At 40.7% G+C, this 7,522-nt stretch overlaps 1 pseudogene; it reads left to right on the forward strand.

The window, feature by feature from the left end:
- The first annotated feature begins 5,409 nt into the window (after positions 1–5,409).
- LOC114614739 lies at positions 5,410–5,869 on the forward strand (annotated as a pseudogene).
- The last annotated feature ends 1,653 nt before the right edge of the window (positions 5,870–7,522 follow it).

A 7,522-nucleotide genomic window follows, 5' to 3' on the forward strand; every position in this document is an offset into this window, starting at 1 on the left:
TTTTCATGCTAATGAAGGGAGCCACTTGAGAAAAAAAAAAAAAACCTGACTCAGGAGCTGAGCAACTTCTTGTTGAGATTTAGCATAGTCAACAGATTTCTAAGTTTGGGATGATTTTGCCAAAGGTTTTTAATTGGCAAATGGCATTGCGGTGCTAGCTTTTCTCATTGTTCTCACTAAATGCCTGGCAGCAAGCACTTGAGAGAGGAAGGATTTATGTCGGCTGACAAAATAAATCTGAGATGGTACAGTCCAAAATGATGGGAACAGCATGGAGCAAGTACTGCGGTCATTTCTTACCCCAATGAGCTCGTATAATAAATACACAACTCAGCTATTTTATTGATAAGCTATATGCCTAGATTTGGCAGATCTATCACCATACTAATCTATTCCCCAGCTATGAGACCCCTGCTATTTGTGGCTTCTCTACATGGTTCTGCTCCATCCTCTTTCCACCCCTTCGTCCTCCAGCCTCTTCCTCTCTTGTCTCTTATCCTTCCCCCACTCTCTAAAACCTCCAGCCCCACCTTCCCTTTCACTGCCCAACCACAGGCTCTAGCCTTTATTTGATCAATCAAAATGGGGAAATGGTTCACGTGAAATCACCTGAGTATGTGATCCACTCCTAGGGGCAGCCCCTCTCGAGGAAGCAGAATTAACATCAGATACAAACAGCACCAGGGTAACTCACAAGAAGCAAGAGTTGAGGCTGCTAGACACTTTGGATCTGCAGCCTGGAAACAAAGAGCAGATAGGAAGTAGAGCCCGCCTACAGAACCTTAAGACCCACCCATATTAACCCACTTCCTCCACTGATGCATCACTTTATGAAGCTTCTATAACCTTCCAAAACAGCATCACTAGAGTTCAAGCACAGGAACCTGTGGTGGGGTGGCAGGGGGTAGGGGTCCACATTCAAACTATAACACTACAAGTTATGAAGTAGAAATCTCCTTTATGGGATTTGAGCTTATGAACCAGGCAATTCAAAACTTCTGGCTTTCTAGAATAACCAGATGCTACTTTAGTCATTCCTTCTAAGCAAGGCGCTGTGTGAAAGGAAAGGACAAGGTATGCTACGTCTAAACCCAAAGCCTGACTATGATGTGTCTACAGGGCTGAAAGATACATAACTACGCCAAGAGTAAGCAGATGTCTTCATATTGGTCCTGACTCCCACTTTTAAGCTAGATGCATTCCTCTAATCCTTTTGTGCCTAGTACCCCAAAGAAGGCAAGTCGCCAAACAAAAAGTATGTTAGGAAATAAAATGAGAGAATGATCCTATTTTCAAAATAAGATTCTGTGATCAACATAGGAATAAACAAGAGGGGGGAAAGGTATAGAAACAGCTTGAGAAATGTTGGAAGATTTATTTTAAAAAATGAAAGAACATGCTTTGCTCTGCTCTGATACAGAAGGGTGAAACTAGAACCAAATTCTCTCACAGTTTAATAAGTTAATTCAGTGTCATACACAATAAAATTCTGAAGTTTCTTCCTGTCTTTTTGAAGATGAAAATGTTATAGTTTGACAAACAGCAAAACCACACATATAAAGAATAACTTATAAAAACACATGTATGAAGAGAACCAGAAAACATCTGTAAACCAGAGTTCAAAAATAAAGCCATACATAGAAAACTAGCGCATGATGGATATAACTCTTCATATTATTTAACAAATAAATTAGTCAGTAAGATAGTTTGACTAATTGGGCTAGCATTTTAGAATAAGCTCAAAATAAATTTTGGATGTATAAATATTTAGTTACATTTCAAAAAGAAAGAGAGAGAGAGAGAGAGCTTGTCTCATTTTATTTTCCTTACAGCAGAAGACTTTTTGTTCTGGTTAGCTTTTTGTGTGTTGAGATACTGTCATACCACATAGCATAGCCTGCCACAAACTCACAACCTTGCTGCCTCTTACTCTTGGACTCCCAAGTCCTGCAATAACAGACACATGTCACCATGCCCTGCTGAGCACAAGAATTTTTTCAGAACGACTTGAAACTCAGATGTCATTCAGAACACATTTCACTGCACTGGAGATCCCAAAAGACAAACACCACTACACATTTACAAGTCAAGACAAGATACAACTCACTGAAAGGAAAAAAATATTTAAGATACATCAGCAAACTTTTAATTTCTTTAAGATGTGAATAACTGGAATCAATAAGAAAAGAACAAACAAAATGAAAAATGACACAGACTAGCCTGCCTGTTTTAAATACATTTAATAAAGAACTGATTGTTGTACAAAAAGAATAGCCTCCCGATCCTAGCTATGATTGCTAGCAAGCAGGACCGCTACAGCAAGCAGGACCCTTACCTAGCTGGTGAGCATCCCAATAGTCCTTTTTACTGCTTGTGCCTGAGGCTCAGTGACAGGTCTCTTCCAATTATTCTAAGTGACATCTCTGCAAATAGGTGAAGAAAACAACCCATAAAAAAATGTGTGTCAGAGTTTATCAACCTCCGCAATACTGACATTGTGGAGCAGACAATTCTTTGTGAAGTGACTTTCCTGTGCAGCAAAGAACACATAGTAACATCCCTGGCTCATAGCCACTGGATACTTGTAGAAGCAACTTTTAAACCCCAGTTGTTAACAGTTCTAGACCAGGGGTTCCCAACCAGGGGGTTGCAACCTCAGGGGATCAAATGATGTCATAGGGCTTATCTGAGACCATCAGGAAACATAGAAATTTATGTTCTGATTCATAACAGAAGCAAACTTACAGTTAAGGTTGTGGGGCACCACAACATAAGGTATTAAAGGGTCACAGCATAAGGAAGGTGAAGAACCACTGTTCTAGACACTGCCAATTGCTGCTCTGCTGCTGAGAAGTGACATATTTATAACATTCCAGGCAGGGTGTTATGGAGAAAAATAGGGCTGGGTGAGAAGGGCAGAGCGGAAGGAGGCAAGCACTGCTTTTCACCAGGGTAGTGAGGTGAAAGCTTTCTGCAAGGACAGAAGAGCAAAGGACTGAATGTGCCAGCCCCTGCTGACATCCAGCCAGAGAGAATTCCAGGCAGAACAACCAGCAAGAGCAGAGACCCTGGAACCTGTGCTGAAGGACGACCAGTGGATGCCAGCAGAAAGGCAAAAGACAAAAACAAAAACAAAAAACAAAAAGGAATTTACAAATAGAGTCAAAGAGGAAACTAGGGGCCAGATCTTGTAGGTTTTTGTGGGTCACACAAAAAATTCTGAATATATATATTAGGCAAAACAAAGGTCCCCAGGGGGAATTTTGAAGACTAGGGTCTAGCTTATGCTAACAGGGGGAAAAATGAGTAAAAAATAGCCAAAGATCTTATGAAAAAATAATCAACTTCAACTTAATTAATTCAAAGGACTTTTAAAAATTGATGTAGCACTTTTTCCACTTGGGACATTAAGAAAGATTAGAAACCTGAAATATCAGAGCTTCTTTAGGGAAACAAATGCCCTTTTCTGCTTTCCATGGAAGTCAGAGAGCATCTGCTTGCAGGACAATTTGTCAATACCTATTAAAATTTAAAAATTGATGCAGTAATTGAATTAGCAAGGAACTTAATGCATAATTCTATTTGCATATATGTGCAAAAACGTATCATAAAACTGACTAAAGCATTACACTAAAGTAGCAAAACTAGCATTTTGTTCAGTGGCTAATATTGCGCTGATTTTAAGAACCATATCAAGACAATTAATAGAAATTGTACAGTAATAAATTTGAGGTAAATCTGTGTAAGCTGATGATACATCAAGATCTCCAAAAAGTATTAGATTTTAAGAAAGACTAAGCTATGTCCAAAGAGCTTATAGTATAAAGCCACTGTTACTTTACACACATGTGCTTGCTCTAAAACTACTCATTCTCTTCACTGGTCATTTTCATTGCGCATAAGAGAAGTATGTTTTCTAACGAGTGATTTCTTTTGTATGGAAGCTTATTTTTTTCATCTTTGTCCATTTTTTTAGATGCACATTGAAGAACTCTGCTTTTTATTTTTTTATTCTATACACACACACACACACACATATATGTGTGTGTGTGTGTGTGTGTGTGTGTGTACATACCTGTAGGTATATATGTGTACTACATACATGCATGCCTGGTTCTGAAGGAAGACCAAAAAGTCGTCAGACTGCCTGGAATCAGGATGACAGTGGTTCTGAGTCGTTGGTTCTGTAGACAACCCAGCTCAGCTCCTTTGCAACACTCTCAAGTGTTCTAACCACTGATCCTTCTCTCCAGCCCTAAGAACGGTGCTTTTCGAAGACATTATAAAATACTTTGTTTTAGTATAATTTTCTAGTTAAACATAATAACTTTTCAAATCCAGTGTCCGTGTTTCTGTTATAACTAGAAGATTTCCAGAAGGCTGTGTAAGATGGAAGCCATTAGCAATGCTTATCTCTGGAAAGTGTTAAGGAGAAGTTCCTGAATCAGTTGCTTTAAGCTACTAGTCTCCTAGGATGACCTGTAGCAAATCCTAATGTGTTTGGCTCTCCTGGTCATTGTTATTTCTCTAAGGCTTTCCTTGCATGCACTCTGGCTTCTACTCCTCCGAGAGCTGTGAGCGACTACTCTTAAGCTCTGACCTGTGGTCTGTCTACCCGCCTAGACTTCTACCAACGTTAAAACACCCTGACAAATAGGAGGAACAAGAGCCTGTGGGAGATGCTAGTGTAATATTTACAAGGAGGAGAATTCACCAGAGATGGAGAGGATTAGGGTTCGTGCTGTGGGATATTGTCTTCTAGATATGACAGGGGTGCTGCACCCACAAAATGTCAACAAAAGTTTGCCTATACAAAACCTGCCTAATGACCACACTAGATACCATGTCAACACAGGTGGGAGAAATCTCACAAGGCCCCACCAAATGTCTGGAGAGCTTCAGGCTCTTGGCTAACGGCTGCTGAAGAAGAGACAATTTGTTTTCTACAGGGATGAGACCACTGAGAGGTTATCCAGTCCCAAGGGGTCAGCTCTAAATCCACACACATACAAGAGACTCAAGAGGCCATGTGTGAAGAGGGCAAGGTGGAAGCGACGTGAATACAGTTTAGTCATGGACAATGTTCTCAAGAAAAATCTGAAAGAAAAGTCTCAGCTGGGCATATTGGCAATTGTTTGTAGTTCTAGTGCTGAGGTGACAGAGGTGGGCACATCCTTGAGGCTTTGGGACAATCAGACCAACCTATTCAGCAAGTCAAAACACAAGGTGGACAGCACCTGAAAATTGGCACCTATGGCTGGCTGTTCTTCGGTGTTTAAATACAGCATACGTGCATGCACACACATGAACACTCACACAAGACTTATATTTTTAAAACATGTTTAATAACTGCATTGCCGCTCTTTGCTCCCACCGCTCACTGCAGACCTCAGCTAACTAACCCCTTGGCTTTCGGACCACGGCCAACCTCGTACCTTCATTACCATCAAGCTAGATGGCGTGCAGCACGGCCTGGTGGGAGGGAGCATCAAGCGCTTCGAGCAGAAGAGATTCCACCTGGCGGCCATGAAGTTCCTTCGGGCTTCTGAAGAATACCTGAAGCAGCGCTACATTGCGCGTCCTTTCTTCCTGGGGTTGGGAAAGTACATGAACTCAGGGCCCATGGGACTCATGGTCTGGGAGGGGTCAGTCTGGTGAAAACAGGCCCAGTGATGCTGGGAGAGACCAATCCAGTTGACTCTAAACAAGGCATCATTAGAGGGGATTTTTGCATTCAAATTGGCAGGAACATCATGACAGCGATTCAGTGGAGAGTGCTGAGAAGGAGATCTGTCTATTGTTTAAGCCTAAGGAACCAATTGATTACAAGTCTCGTGCCCATGACTGGTGTAGGAGCAGAGGTAAATAAACCAGAGTCCTTTTTGGCACTACTCATGGGTTCCCAGACATATAGGTCTTCATCCCACTGACTGGATGTGCCATCTTTTCTAAAGCAATAAAGACTTTGGAACTGGGAGGAAAAACATAACTGCACTGCATCCTATTTATAAATAAAAAAAAATGGTAGCAGGTGTTATGCTACAGAGTTTTATTGTGTAATTGTAAGGTTATTACAGGTTATCTACAGCTTCAGGCTTTGTGAACAGATGTGTGCTTAGTTTACAAGATTTATTCATCCTATAATTAAGTAAGTAATACTGTATAAAGTAAGTTATACTTTGTTACTGGTCTTCAGGGGGCCCATTTTTATACAACCTAGGTCAGAGAATATGAGAATATTACTTTAGATCAAGATGAGTTAGACCATCTGCAGTTTGGGGGTTGGGAAAGGTGGTTTGTTTTGTTTATGTTGAGACAGGGTCTCACCGTGTAGCCCTAGCTGTCTTGAATCTCACTACGTAGACAACGTTGCCTTACAGAGCTCTACCTCCCTCTGTCCCCAGATGATGGAATTAAAGGCGTGTTCTGCAACATCCAGCTCATCTATAATTTACAAAGACCTTACAGCTTCCTAATGCTGTGGCCCTTTAATACAGTTCCTTATGTCGGGATGGCCACCAACCATAAAATTATCTCCTTGCTACTTTATAACTATAATTTTGCTACTTTTGTGAATTTTAATGGAAATATTTTTGGAGATCGAAGTTTACCAACAGGGTTGCAACCTACAACTTGGGAGTCACTGTTGTAGTTGGTTTCTCCTCACTGTTCTTTAGTTTTGTTTTTTGTTTTTTTATTGTTGTTGGTTTTTTTTTGTTTTGTTTTTTGTTTTTTTGTTTTTCAAGACAGTGTTTCTCTGTGTAGCCCTGGCTGTCCTGGAACTCACTCTGTAGACCAGGCTGGCCTCCAACTCAGAAATCCGCCTGCCTCTGCCTCTTAAGTGCTGGGATTAAAGGCGTGCGCCACCACTGCCCGGCTCTCCTCACTGTTCTTAAATATTGCTTTCCTGACCATGACATCCACCTCCGCCTGTGTATTTGTCTCTACTGTGAGAGGCTAACCTGGGCTGTTAACATTTAGGGTGTTTTCACAAGGAATAGTACACAGTCTAGAGGTATGCCTGTCAGGTTTTCCTGATGTCCAAACTCATTTCATGCTTTTTCTAACCTTAATTTTCTGATTTTTATTTCTAACATCTATTTCAGAGCAATTTTCTAGCTAAAATATTTTCTGATTTGTTGACATCTTCCAGATGAATAACTTTCAGATTCCCATTTGGCCTTTCTGCTTCCTTCAGCTGCAAGCACATAAACACTACAGAGGACAAAACAGATGTTCACAACCAGCCTAATAACATATGGCTTTGTGTGTGTGTGTGTGTGTGTGTGTGTGTGTGTGTGTGTTCTTATGCTGCCAATGTCAGTAGTGGAATTGAGGTGCAAGTTAATACATATGAATAACTGCTACCAAACAGTTATTCTTCCCGTAACTGTGTCAAAACAGTATCAAAATGATTATCCAGGCCCCCTACTCTTTAAAGACTGATGTGATCCTATTGGATGTTCTGAAATGCTAATTTGGTAAAATCCTGTTTTCCATTTTATTTAAAGAATTCTATAAA

Source organism: Grammomys surdaster, unplaced genomic scaffold (genome assembly GCF_004785775.1).
Source record: "Grammomys surdaster isolate TR1022 unplaced genomic scaffold, NIH_TR_1.0 126531, whole genome shotgun sequence".
In the NCBI taxonomy this organism is placed as follows: Eukaryota; Metazoa; Chordata; class Mammalia; order Rodentia; family Muridae; genus Grammomys; species Grammomys surdaster.